The sequence below is a fragment of the Anguilla rostrata genome, chromosome 13, assembly GCF_018555375.3.
Source record: "Anguilla rostrata isolate EN2019 chromosome 13, ASM1855537v3, whole genome shotgun sequence".
Lineage (NCBI taxonomy): Eukaryota > Metazoa > Chordata > Actinopteri > Anguilliformes > Anguillidae > Anguilla > Anguilla rostrata.
The window spans coordinates 32040471-32055834 of record NC_057945.1 but is presented as its reverse complement, the minus strand read 5'-3'; positions in this window follow the sequence as shown (position 1 = coordinate 32055834).

Below are 15364 nucleotides of genomic sequence, written 5' to 3'. Positions count from 1 at the left end.
ACAGAAATATGTGCCCCGCGGCCTCCCCACAATGAAAACAGAGACGCGTTTGGCGCGGCCCGGCCGGCCGGCCGCTGCCAGGGCGAGCTCCACGGCCGGAGAGCGACTGGTCCCGCGCCGCGCTCCGCGTGGGACTTACTACGAGAGAGGAATCCCAGAATTCCACAGCTGCTGCCAGGCATCAGCACATGCTGCGTGTGTGCGTGCGTGTGTGCGCGCGCGTGTGTGTGTCTGTGTGCGTGTGTGTCCCTGTGTGTGTGTGCGTGTGTGGGTGTGTGTGTGTGTGCATGCGTGTGCGTATGTGTGTGTGTGCGTGTGTGGGTGTATGTGTGTGTGTGTGCACGTGTGTGTGTGTAGCCATGTGTGTGTGTGTGAGAGAGAGAGAGAGAAAGGGCAGGTGAGTGTGTGAGTGAGTGAGCCTGAGAGAAGAAGGGAGAGAGAGAGAGGAAGGAAATTTAAATCATTATTACAAGGTGAATGGTTATTATACTGCACTACAGTCTGAATCCCAAGTGTTTTGTTATCCGATTTTATGGTGGAGAAATGAGCAGAGGGGAAAAAAAGTAGTTAATCTATAACTAATTTTCATTTTTACAAATGTAAAAGGATAAAAGTTATTTGGCATATTTATTTTTATCCACAATTGCTGTGGAATATTTTTATTCACGAGACCTGAAAACTACTAGAGGGAAACAGAAAAGTCGTATTTCAGACAGCTAGACGTGTGTGTGTTTCACAAAAAATAAGCAAGACTGAGTGAGCATCTGACCTTTCAACCCAACATTAGATCAACAATGATTCATTACAAGTGTGTTACACAGAGAGGGAGCATCACCTCAACATTCATTGATGTGGAACACTCAAAAGGGTGAAAAAAAATCGTCCACCTCTCATCGCAGCATCTCTTTCATACATCTAGAAGTGAAATACTGATGTTTTCCCAGGTTGGCTTGTGTTCTTCAAATGTTCTTCAAACATAACAATATTTTAAATCGCATGCCCAGCAAACAGGCTAAGGAAATCTTCTGTATACAGTAGGCAAAGCACGTTTCCTTTGGAAAATCAGCCTCAAAGTCCGAATGCCAGTGTTAATGGAATGAACAGAAGTGCTTGATGATTCAAACCACAACAAAAAAAAACTGCTATCCTCCGACGAGACTCCAACGATTTTAAAATAGTAATCACTGGGGTAACCAGCGTATGAACCCAGCGTATGAACTCATTCAACGCCTCTGTTTTCCTCACCGAATTGAACAATCTGCTTATTGAATACAAGTTTCCTATTGAGAAATCACCGCTTTCATTTATTTATTTCGCAAAATCCACCTCCTGTTCTTCAATGAAACAGAACAACCGTTTCTGGAAGCCCTTGAAAATATGGAAACGCGATACTGCTGTTATCGGGCCCCATCTGAGTGTGTTTGGACTGGTGAACAGCGCAGTTTAAGAGGGGTTCTCGTACATACTTGCGGACAGGAAGTCAGGGACAAGCCGCGGGGTAGGAACCGCGTAAACAATCCGTGTGTGTCCCATCGCTGGCCTAATCTGAGCCAAACACCACGAGTTTACATTAACATTTCTTAAGCTTTACAGCTCCCTTTTTTCTGTTTCAGCGCAAACAAGCTAAGTAAATACATTCCAGCACGCACATAGGTATAAAAATGTGCTGGATTTTCGCTGGTTATTGTATGCCATTTGGGGGAAATTGCTCTTTGCCAACTGCATATTTCTGTTGTTGAAATGTATCTATGATTTAAAAAAATATCAGTTCTCTCATTCAGTATGAAAGGGTCATTGTAAATTTTTTTTTTTTTTTAAAACCTGACCAGAAATCAGATGCCGCACGTTAGGAGGGTATACAAAGTTCACTCAGAGATGTAATCCGGTCACCAACAACAATTTTTTCCCCTCCCAGTGGAAACACTGTCTGGGCCTAGCCTGGGAAAGTGGACTGAGGCATGGACAGCTGACATTACCAGTGCCACCCACGCACTCTCCAGCACTGAGCTACTGTCAGTGCATAATGGGACACACAAGACAGCCCTTCACTGACCCCACCCACAGCTGCATACTCCTCCGAATGGCACCATCAGATATAGATGAAGAGGCATCGGGCTGTTTGTCTGTCCTTAGTAGCGGGGAAATTCCCCGCACCCCGAGCAACTCTCGTAACTGTCCACATCAACTGTGAAGTGCGTATTATCACGCAAATCATATCTACTGCATGTACAGTATGTCGAGGGCATATGCAGAACTGTTGTCTAACTCGTAAAGGAAGTAAGAGGACTAGCAAAGGAATCGTTAAATGAAATCTAAAATGAGAATTCGCTTTTTAGAATGGACATTCGTGTTTAAACGCCAGACAGGTCGTTCATCATATAGCTAAAAAACGATATTACAAGAAAGTAATGCGTGATTATTACTTGAAACATCTACTACAACACCTATAGCCTACGACACGATTTATTTACCTGTTCGCGCTTAATATTTTATCGTTTGTTTTAGTTTTAAAATCTAAAGTTCCTATATGGCGATCATTTTTTCCGTGATTTCTGTCAGCTTCTCGTTCACTCCCTCTCTCTCCGCAGCAGCAGCTCCACAATAGCGGCACGCGCTTGGGCACGCGCTGTCAAGTTGTGCCGGTCTCTCGACTTCCGCGCATGCTGGAACGGTCGCGTGTCAATTCCCCTTTACGCTGCGGACACCGAATCTCACAGCTTTTCATCAGTACAGCGCATATACTCAACGAAATGGCTTTCGAAATGTTATTGCTATTTGTCCTGAGGTTTGAAAGCAGCTTAACGGCTTCATATTTAAACGTTGTGTTAACGTGATTTTGCAATATAGATTGAAACTATTTTCTTGAGGCTAAACGTATTACTTGCGTTTTTACATTCACTGCCCCCTATCCACTTGACTCAATGTAACACAAAATCAGTTCTGAAGCAGAGGGTATTGCCAGTTTTGAAAGGTATGCTGTAAATTACAGATTTAATAGAAAAGCTAAAAATAGTAGAAACATCTTCTCAAAGCAAGATAATAATCACATTTACACAAAGATTGTAATACTAAACAGAGGACTATATGAACTGTATACGTTCATTATATAATGCCACTAGATGAGAGCATCTGAACAGTAATTGTAATGTAATTATAATATAAGTGTATTTCCAGTACATTGCTGTATATTAATTTTTTATAATACATCTTGTTTCTTCTATTCAAATATGTCTCACTGAGACAAAAGCAGCGATAATAATATATTTAGAATTATACTTCTATAATAAAAAAAGTTTTGCGGTAATACAATTATTGGTAGGCCTATGTGTAGTTAAATGCTGATATTGTCAGAGGAGCCTTCCACTTTCACAGAAAGAAGAGAGGGGAGATCTGATTTGATGGATCGAATTAAGTCTTGTTTGAAGCCTAGAGAATTCTCAGCCTTGTGACTCTTGGTTTGCATCCCGAAAAGAGTTAGTCTGGGAGCGGATGGAGAAGCCCTGCAAATAGAAGCACACTGATATTAAGTCTAATTTAACCAGTCACAAATCCAGGTAGATGGTACAATAAGATGATATAAAATTGTTTATTTCATCTTAGCCTTTTACTACTTCTGGGTTTTCAGCAGTAACATTGCCTTTTGTAAAGAACTCCACTGAAAAAAATATGCATGGGCCATTATTTGGCAAACGATTAAAATGATTAATTTCTTACTGATTTTTCTAAATATTATTGAACTGTGCTTTAAAGATTCAGCAAAAATCTGGAATTTGGAAAAAAATTCTTCAAAACTGAAGTTTAGAACTAGACATTAGAAAGAATGTTCTTTTTTATTTTTATTCTCGACACATTTTACAGATCTATTAAAGTTTCATAATTTACATGAAACTTGACGGAAAAATTGTTGCAATCCGTGTATGTGCATGTGTGCGTGCGCGCGTGTGTGTGTGTGTGTGTGTGCGTCTGTACACACGCGCCTGTGTGTGTGTGTGTGTGTGTGTGTGTGTGTGTCTGGCTAGAGACAGTTTGAAAGGTGGCAGGAGGTAGAGAGAGCCTGCTCTTGTGCCTTTCAAGGTGTGCTATTTGTTCAAGGCTGTCCAAACATTTACAGAGCGCTGGCAGCCCAGGAATGCACAGGCAGGGCTGGGGCCGAGAGCCCCAACCGTGGGAAACCGCTGCTCTCCGCAACCTCTGCCGGCAGACGCGTTCCCCCTCAGGCACAGTGTCAACACCGCCCGCGCCAGAGATGTGTGTGCGCGATAGCGGCAGCTCCCGTCACACAGCAGCCACACACGCAGACACACACGCGCCGTCACACGCTCCCGGCAGAGCGGAGACACGGGGACACACACAGGCACACACACGCACACACACACTCACGCATGCACGCATACACTCATACATATACATACACACACACACACACATACACTCATACACCTACACGCACAAACACACACACACACACACACACACACACACACACACACACACACACACACACACACACACACACACACACACACACATGCACGCACGCACACACGAGCACACACACACACACGCACACACACACACACACACACACATGCACACACGCATGCACGCATACACTCATACATATACACAAGCACACACCCACACACACATATACACACACACAAGCACACACACGCATGCATGCAAACATACGCTCATACACATACACACACGCACAGAAACACATACATGCACATGCACACATGGGCACACACAAATGCACGCTCACACATATACATATAGGCACACACACATACATACACACACACACAAGCACACACACGCATGCATGCAAACATACGCTCATACACATACACACACGCACAGAAACACATACATGCACATGGACACATGGGCACACACAAATGCACGCTCACACATATACATATAGGCACACACACATACATACACACACACATGCATGCACACACACGCACGCACACACGCACACACACGTACTTATACACACATACGCATGTGCACACACACACAAACACACACCCACACGCAAACATGATAACGCGCACACACACACAAACGCATATGCACACGCACACAGGCAGACATGCAAGCACACACACACACACACACACACACACAGGGTAGAGGAAATTATGGACACTCCCCCACTTGGCACGGTGGTGAATGTTTCTCTCTGTGGACCTCAGGCTAAGCATCGCCCACTGAGTCCCCTCACCACACCCCTTCCTCCCCGTGTCCGAGACACAATAAACAGTACACAGGGCTTACCACCCACCACGCAGAGCGCTGCTGTATGAATGACGACCAGATCAAATCCCAGCGACGCTGCTGGGAAAATGCAAGCCTTTGTCTTTAGCGTGATGGACTGTCGCCATAGACTGTTTTTAGGCATACTGGAGAATAATGAGCTCTTCTTCAAAATAGCCACCAAAATTAATCAAGAGGAGAAGGGGGAACCTTTGCTTACTGAGCGATGAACATATCCACTAGACAGAAAAAATCTTGCTTAAAACCCTTTGTGAGATAAAACGAATCTGCTCTTTGGGAGGTGAACACATTATATGTATTATGTGTATATGTATTATATGAATTTGCACATGGGTGTCTGTATGTGTATGTGTGTGTGTGTGTGTGTGCGCACATGCCCGTGTGTGCGTGTGTGTGTGTGTGTGTGTGTGTGTATGTGTGTGTGCTTGTGTGTGTACACGTGTGTGTGTGTGTGTATGTGCGTGCGCGCATGCTCATGTGTGCGTGTGCGTGTGTGCGTGTGTGCGTGTGTGCGTGTGTGTGCGTGTGTGTGTACTGTGTGTGTGTGCGTGCATGCTTGTGTGTATGTGTGTGTGTGTTCGTGTGTGTGTGTGTGTGTGTGTGTATGTGTGCGTGTGTGTACTGTGTGTGTGTGCGTGTGTGTGTGTGCGTGTGTGTGTACGTGTGTGTGTGCGTGCATGCTTGTGTGTGCGTGTGTGTGTGTGTGTGTGTGTGTGTGTGTGTACACTGGGGTGAGGGAACCCCTGTTAAACATCCCCTTAGAGCTGAAACCCAAACCAGGAAGTGGTGTGCAGCCTGTGGTGTGGGAACGCTGCGGGAAAAAAAAAAAAGGTTTTACGAGATGCGGGCGTGACCGGGGTGGGCGTGGCCTCAGCTGCACGTTCCTACTGTGTTGGCAATGCACACACTAACCTTTGTTATCTCTCCTTCCAGCCCCACCCCCCCTCACCCCCCCCCCTCCTCTTCGACTCCACACCCACCATCAGCACCACTTCTGGGTCAGAGATGAGATCACTCCCTCGAGCCCATGCCAAAAAATAAACACCCAATTCTCCCTCCCCCCCCCCCCCAAGATAAGCATCCACATAAACACTTATGAAGTATTGTTCCCTGCGTAAATATTGGCCGTGCGCGCACACGCGTGCACGCGTGAGTGTGGGCATGTGCTGCAGTCCAGAACCGAAATGGCGCTGGTTGTGGCGTTACAATTGAAGCTCAACTTCGCATATTGTCTCGCTACAAGTACAGTCTCTGACACTGTATACACAGACGGTTTCCCCGTCCAGCCGTTCTAAGTGGATATGCACTGCATGCGTACGTACCCCGATTTTACACACTGTCCTCGTAGTGGGGATAGGGGAAGGCGTGTATAAAATCTGTGTAGAAACAGTTGACGTTACAAGTGGATATAATGAATGGTGGACAAACCCAGTTTGTGGTTGCTCTTTGAAAAGGCTGTGCGGGTAGTTATCATAATGAGAGTACACTGAAGGAGTGAATACACGGGCAGTAAGGACTGGTGTGGGTAAGACTGGCGGACAGCAGTGCCAATGCATGTACACTGGCATACGTGTCTCCAGGCAACAACTCTCTGTTCCTGTAGGTCACGTGACCCTGTGTGAGGCAAGAGTTGCCCAATCCGCTTTTGTGAACAGCAGCCAGCCGGCGTTGTGGGAACTCTCCACCCCCTGCTGTCTCGCCTTCGCCCTCTCCACCGCCGGCACTGCCACCGCCTGTGGGAGGGGCTAGAAAACCACCGGCATTAAGAAAGCACACGCCGACAGGTGAGGCTCAAAGGTCACGCACGCAAGCGCTTTGTTTTCCTCATATTTTTCGCACGTCTGGCATAACTCCCCAAGGCAGCCGTCTCAAGGGCTCATTAAAGGAAGAGAGAGAGAGAGAGAGAGAGAGAGAGAGAGAATGAAAGAAAAAAATAGAAGTTGAAGTGTGGGAACTTTTCTTCTTCCTTTCTTCTCCCGCACCTAGGCGTTGTGGCGGTTTCAGTGCTGTTATCCCTGCCTGTAATCTGTCTGCACCTGTTCCACAGGTAGAGTAGACCAAAGGACTGCTACACACTCTCCTTTGTCTGTATCTTCTGTTGCTCTAATCTCTCTGTTTTAGATTCCATGTTTTAAAAAAACTATATATATATATATGAGGATTAGTGTCTGCAATGTGTAACCTTCACTAGTCACTTGTGATAATCCACTAAGAATATTTCATTTAAAAATACAAATGTATAAAAATATATTTATTATTATGCATGTTGCACTTCAAAAATTGAGATTGAAAACTATCTTTACGTACAACTGGAAAATAATAATCTCATGCATTTTGAGTGTAATGAGAGGCGGAGAGTGGAGAGGGGGCTGTAAAATGAATTCCCCGTATCCCTTCAGATTGTCCTGTCATATCCCACGCTGTGTTTTCAGACCTTTCTTGCAGCTGTGGGGCTTGTCTCTAAATGTAGGAGCTGCACATTTCCCTCACGTTTCTAAAGAGGAGGTAATTCGCCTGCTGCTGAACGAAGTACAGGAGTGTTCCTGAGAACCCACACGCGGCGGAACCTGTCGGTACGAGACCTGAGGCGACGCCTGTTATGTGAAGCTCCTCTCAACTCAAACGGCAGAGAAAATATGCCAGCAGCCCACCTGAGGACAGCTGAAATTTGCTCTTTCCAAATCAATTAGCACATCGCGGGCGCAGGGTATGAAAAGGCAAACGCTGTCGGCGGAATTGCCTGTTGAATTTTCATATAAATGTAGGGTTGTGACAGCTTTGGGAAAGGCCATTCCTGTGTGCGCTCGCATCAAAAGGCATTCCTTCTGTTGTCTCTTAAAGCTGAACACTGGGAAAGCAGGATTTATCTTGTCTTCAGAATTTTTACTGCCTAAATTTTCAGAGCTTGCAGAAGCTGTTCTCTAGTTCCAGTACTGCCCCTCACTGTGACAAAATGGTACTGCAACCTAATAGCAGTCAACGTCTGAGCTCCCTGCATTCTGAGGTTGCATTCAAACTACAGTATTTGCAGTTTTCTACCATGCAACATTTGTCTGTACATGAAAATCTTATTCATCAGTCCTCATGTGCCTAAATTATTATTATATAAGGACAACACATAGATACATAAACATATCTTAGGCTTTGAAAAAACTGCCTACATTTACATTAGTAAAATTAATTATTCACTCACCCCCCTCCTGTTCACAATCATTTTGCATCCCAGCTCCAAAATGTTGTCCATTTCCAATGTCAACCCCCTCCCCGTCCCCCACCCCACTGAACATGAGCAAAATACTAATTGTTTTCCATTTCGGTTGGCCAAGAAAGTCCACACTGCGTGCGTTATCCATGCAACCACAACCCCTCAGCTGGGGGTTTGATAGGACAGACCTCTGGACTACCTCCCTGCGTTTGAGCAATGCGGGTTTCTGGGTCATGTCCCGACCAGAAGGGTGCGTTAAAACATCTGTCCCGCTGCTAAACGGGTCAGCCCGTGGCCCCTGTGCCTCTCCGCTGGGGAGTGCGTCTCCCCCTGCGAATTACCGAGTCACACTCAGAGAACACGGCTCTGCGGGCCGTCCGAGCTCGCTTGCATAATCTGGCTGCGCTCCAGCCCAGTGTGATGACATACATGTGTTTCATCGAGTTATTTTTTATTTTTTTTTGTACATTTGGGAGAAGACTGTCCTCAGCCTGCAGACTGGCCCTACTCAAATACGGTGGGCCGTGACCGGACAGCTTTTCCCACTTCCCGAATGACTTGTGTTCTTGGAATGGCAGAGGGGAGCCTAACTGGGGTTAAAGGGACATGTGGGATTGAGTGGTTTTTAAATTTGGCTGGAAAGATAATCTAAAGGATCGGAGCTGCCTTAAAAACCAACCTTGATCCATCCCTAATAAAAGTATCATAGACTTATCTCCAAACTGCCTTACATTTCTAAAATCTTGGGGGAAAAAGTGGTGGTCAAGCAGTTAATGGTTTTTCTGGAAGAGGAGAATATTTTTTGATAAATTCCAGTCTGGTTTCCATCGGAGGCATCGTACCGAAACGGCTCTCCTCAGAGTCTCTAGTGACATCATGACGTGTGCTGACGCAGGAGAACATTATATTACATTACATTACATTCATTTGGCGGACGCTTTTATCCAAAGCGACGTACGAAAAAAGTGCATTTTCATGATCGTAGACAACTGCTGAACACGGGTTCAGTAAGGTACAATTACTTATTTTGTACAGCTATTTCTAGCCGAGAACAATGAACACTATTCTGGTCTAACATCTGCAAAGCCAACTAGGCAGAAGAATAAGCTACAGTATTAGGACAAATACAAATTACCAAGAAGTGCAGGGATGGGGCAACATGTAACAAGTGACAAGGAAAAAAGGGTTTTTTTTTTTTTTCTGTTCTGTTCTGTTCTGTTCTGTTCTGACATGGCTGGATCTTTTGAAACCATGGACCACAGTATCCTGTCAGATAGGAGCTTTGCAGTGTCTTTTTGTGTCTTTGTATGCTCGTTAGCTGCTCTGGCATGTGGTGTCCCACAAGGTTCAGTCTTTGGTTCTATTTTGTTCGCGTTGTATATGCTGCCCCTGGGGCAGAGTATTTAAAGGTATTTTGTATCATCGTTACATGGATGATGTGCAGCTGTATTTATTTTCCTTGAAACCAAAAAATTCAGAGAAGTCGATTGTTTTACATTACATACATGATTATCTGACCACCTGCAAGGGGGGGGGGGGTAGTAAAATAGTGTGTTGGTTCTGAGGAAAGTTCCCCACTTGAAGTTCCTTTTTTCCATCGTGTGAGTGACGATGGAAAAAAGGATGAAAGCATGCCATGGGCCTTTCATGTGACAACACTTCTGAGCCACTATTTTTCAACCTCCGTGACTGTCGCACAGTCACTGCCAGTAAATGAATCACAAGGCGAGGGTGCCGGGGCGAGCCCTCGCCCTCACCCGTCCCTCCTTCCAGCCAGTGCTTCCTTCCGCATTCAACACCCGGGGATTGCCATTTTGCTGACGCTCAGTCTTTGCTCATCGGCATGCGGCCGAGGGTTTGGTTTGCCTGCCGTTTGCGGTAGGGTGTGAGTGTACCTGCTGCAACATTTTGGGTGGGGAGATCGCTGGAGGCGCGGTGTCTTTTGATGTCTGCGTGAAGTTTGCGCAATGGCGCATATCTGATGATGAGTCTCAGCTCTGTCTCTGACCAACTGTTCTGTGTTAAAGTGAAGCTTTCAGTAACAGCGAACGTGACCGGGGACTTTCTGAAGCGCAATTAGCCAGCTGAGCTGTCAGTTTTATATATGACTGTATGAATCCAGTAAAACTGCTTTGTTGTTAAAACCTGGCCAACAGTGGCCAACCAAGGTTTTGTGACTGTTATTAAATATTCTTAACAAAGCAGGTATTGTTGTAACACCCTCCCCCCCTTCCCCCCCTCCCCCCCGGCAAAAAAAAGCGGTCCCAAGAAACCATGATCCCCAATAACGTCCAAAGAGTCCCACTCCACACAGGTGCACATGGCTTGTGTGTCTAGTAAGTAGATATCTAACTTGCACATGTTCCTACAGCGGTGTACGCCACAGGGGCACAGGGGATAATATGAGACGTTAATTCAGGAGTAGCTGTACATGTACTGCACGTATATGTGCTGTATGTACACGATGACCTCATTCTAAATTACCCAGAGTCAGTACAAATGAGCATACCAATAAGATTTTTTTAAAGTATTCTAAATTGCCCTTTCTCCTTGTCCCTCTCTCTTGTTCTCCCTCTCTCTCACCTTTGTGAAAAGACCGTGGGAATCACGAGTCGACAATAGTTCGCTGGAAGAGTGAATCACTTGGTTTAGAGTTTTCAGTCGAAGGGACAAGATTGTGTTACACGCAGTCGACAATAACAATGTGGAAATAAGTCTGGACGTTGTGTGAAAGAAATGAGGTGACTGCGTGTGTTCGGGGCCAGTGAAAGGGCCAGCATTGTGTGGGGACTCGACCCTCGGGGACGACATCGTGAGGGGACACTTCCTACTTTAACCTCCCGGTGTATTCCCACCTGACGTTTGAACGGTAAGGAACAGATGGCATTGTGGGATTGTCCTGTACTGACTTCTCCAGGCCCCGTCCCATTGTTCCACTGCTAGAGCTTTACTTCTGAATTAAAAGCCCCATTTTCTTTTCTATCTGTAGCTGGCCCGACACATACCTAGATCGAGCTATGCCGGGTTTATGTGATGATGTCATCAAGTTATTACCTGGCTGAATGTTCAGCATGTCTGTTACCCTTCTCCACACACCCACACACGTTGACTTTGATCAGCCGAGGGATGGTATGTTTGCCATGCATTTTAATAGCCTCTAGTGAAAGAACAACACAGACAATATTTTGTGCAAATCAAGTACATGAAACCGATACAAGCAAATAGCACTTACATTATTTTATATTTTCCACTTTGTTCATTATTGATCACAAAATACTTTTCCTGTTGCAAAAGAAAAGTGCCAAGGGAGTCCAAAGTACTGAAAAAAATGGCCACAGAACTGGAAAAACTGCTCAGCAGGAAGTTTTGTTTTGTTTCATGAATAAGTCTATCAGCCATGGACTCCATTTGCATTCTCACCCATTCCTGAGTGTACGCAGGCCGTGTCTGTATTTTTAAAAAGGCATAATTACACACCCCATTAACATCTGAGAAAGATAAACTCATGGAGGGAGATAACCAACGTGAATGAGTAAATATCTCCAGGTTAAACAAGTTAGGCCGCTCCTTATTTGTGTATATATACATGAAATGATATCTACTTTTCTATCGGGAATCACATTTTTCGACAACCAATAGTGTTCTGTTTCTAAAAGCGATGACGTACAGTTCATGGCAAAGCAGGCCAGTGATATCTCAGTGATACCTTCCTGGTTCTTTGAAAGGTGAGACTGGAATGGAGCTGTTTGGCCAGTTCCTCTATCCCCTTAGCCAGAATGTTCTGCTAAGACCTGTGGGAGAAGTATACGAGAAACCATCATTTGCTAGTGCGTGTAATAATGCTGCATTTACAGGACACTGCATTATGTATAAGCCATGCTGTAAGGACGTGTTGCTTTATCGTGGTTTTTTTTTTTCAAGCATAATGGAGACGAAACACAATCCAGTTGTGCCTTCTTTACCCATTCCCTTGTGTGTTGCTCCTGTGACACTCACTGTATGTGTGTCTACTGCCACAGTGGCTTCCTAAGAGTGTCTGTACATCGAATAATAATATAATACTCTTTCTCCTCAAATACAAAAAAAAAAGATAGTTAAGAGGAGAACATGAGAGGTAGCTTTATAGATTTGTGAGATTAGGGCAGTTTAACTGCTTCATGCGAAACATGTCGATGTTAAACGTGTCAAAAGAGCAGTCTACCTTTCTCAAAAGAAGAAGGAGGGCTGTGGAATGGGTAAGGGGGCGTATGACTATAAAATGGTTGCTTTTTGCCTCAACCATGGCCTGTGATTTCCAGTAATCGGCATGGTTGCTAAGTGATAACAGCCGAATAGCGTTTGAATTGTTTGCATGTATGTAGGAGTCGTGTTGCAGGACGCATCTGCTTCGCTTCTGATTTAAAATGCTAAACCTCTCTGAATAGTTTGAGCTGAGTGGTAAGGAACCTCTTACAGCTGTACTTTAATTTTACAGAATTATTTTTGGCACTTTCATTTTGCAGGGACAGATTATTTTTGCAAAGTACATAGTGATGCTATGTAACTGACTTTAATTTAAATATCATGCACTGTTCATGACATGCTACATGGAAAATTATCGCATCATCGTCCTCAAATACTGCATTTTACATTGGCACATATCTTAATATAAAAAAATGGCAATGCAAAACATTAAATGTCGCCAATGCGTGTTAAATTACACATGTTCCAGATTGCAGAGCACAAATTCAGGTGGCACCAAGTCGGGGCGATTTACAGTTTTTGTTTTCTCTTTGCCTTCTTTTCCCTTTGCTGCGTTTTGAAAGTCTTTCTGCTTCCTGCGGCTCCTCCATTTTTAGCCCAGGCTTTCATCTCTGTGTCAATGTTTTGTTCTTCGGGCTCCTGCCGGAGTTTGATTGGTAAGACAAAGTGCCATTTACACTAATGGCCCACTAGGCCCTTCGCTGTGGAAACAAACGGCGCACGGGGGGGAAAGTGAAAAGAATTTTAACATTTCAACATTTTTTTTTTTTCCATCTGCTCTCAAAAACCAATATTGACCCGGCTCCCCCCGCGCGGCCGGCTGGTAGCGGGGGAACCGCGGAGGACGGATCGAGGCGGTGCCGCCGGAGTCGCGGGGTGGCCGGCTCGGAGGGGAGCGGGACAATGGCCCGCTCAGGATGGGGCTCTCCCTCGGGGGGCGGGGGGCAGGGGGCAGCCCGTGGAGCGGGGGGGCTCAAACCGTCAGACGGTAGCCGGGCCGGTGAGCGGCCCGACGCCATCCCGCCTCCGGTAATGGCCCGTCCGCGCGGGGGGGCGATTGTTCAGGTGCCGCGGCCCCCGCTGCCACAGAAGCAGAACGCGGGGAGGTGACATCCAGGGCTGGGGAGGGGGGGGGCGCTTCTCAAAGGCCAGATTACAATCAATTAGGCCCTAATGGGCAGGATTTGGACTTGTAACCTGCGGGGCTTTTGGGGGGCTGGTATTTAGTGGAGTCCCAGCAGCACAGTTGGTCCGGGCATCAATAACTTCAGAAATAACTTGAGCTCCGGCGGTCGGGAGAGAGAAACAGCTGCAGGGGCTTCTTGCGAGCGCGGCCGTCGCTGCCGGAATGTTCTGCTAAGCGTGCTGTGTTCCCTCCCTGTGTTTTTTCCCCCCTGCCCCAGAAAGAGCCTTTTCCTTCAAAGTGGGAAAAAGAAAGCGTCTTTAAGACTGTGTGCACAAGAAAAGCCAGCATACTACTACTCAGCAGCCAATCAGTTCAGTAGCAAAATGGATCAGTACCACTGGACGTATTTTTAAAGGGAAGGTCAGCTCATCTGCATCCCCAGAAACGATTTACACACATCCTCTGTTGCTATTACCGAGAAGTCAAAAATACATTTTTCTTTTCTACAAACCTCATGACTTTTGAGAAACTGCTAAAGGTGTCTTTGTGTTTAACAGTCCAATTTATAGTAGTCATTACAACAAACCCAACTCACTTGTAATTACTTATCAAGCAGGCAAATATGCCCTGGACTTTAGGTTGCAATTCTGACCATATATTTGTTCTTTTTCAAGTACAGAGGAAACCTCCAACAAACGAAAGTATGCATGGTCTCTGACATGAATCCTCCTGCTAAAAGGCTTGATATCACCCCCAAATGGAATAATTTTTTCCCCCATTTTGGAATGTGAATGATCCATTGCAAACAAACTCAGAGCAGCTCCATCACTGTAGTTCAATGTAGCTGGGCTCCTGTTGGTCATGACGGATTGTGCCTTCACTCTCGTGACAAAAATGGGAGACACAACAGAGCGCCCTGGGGAATCAGCTACTGTAGCAGCCTTGTCAGCTCCATCACCATGGGGGGGCTACAGAGGGGGCAGGGCCAAAGGTCAAACAGTTATTATGTTCAACAGGGGGTGAAGGGAAGGGGGGGCGTTGCCTGTAGTTTTAAGTCTGAGTTGCTATATATATTTCAGACTAGAATTGGCACCTTACAAAAACATTTTTACTTAACAAAAATTATTTTTGGCCTAAAATCAATAGCGTTCTTAAGAGAATAAAGTAACCTTTTAAGGTGTGAGATTACAAATGGGTGATTAAAATGGTCTTTTTTTATAATTCTAATGCTGATGTAACAATCACCAATCACTGCTGGTAACTGAAAACAACACGGACTAAAACTTTGAAAAAAACATTCCACAATACCTACTCTTCAAAGGGTTGAACTGAGGAAACAAAATGATTTTGTACGCTGTGGGCAGTGAGGGAATTATAGGGGTAGCCATGGCACCTAACTGAACAAATAAAGTGCAGCAGGACGTCCTCAGCGTGCGAAGCAGAACGGATATGTGTGTGTGAGAGTGATGAAACTGTTCGGTGGGAGGGCGGGGGGCATCTGA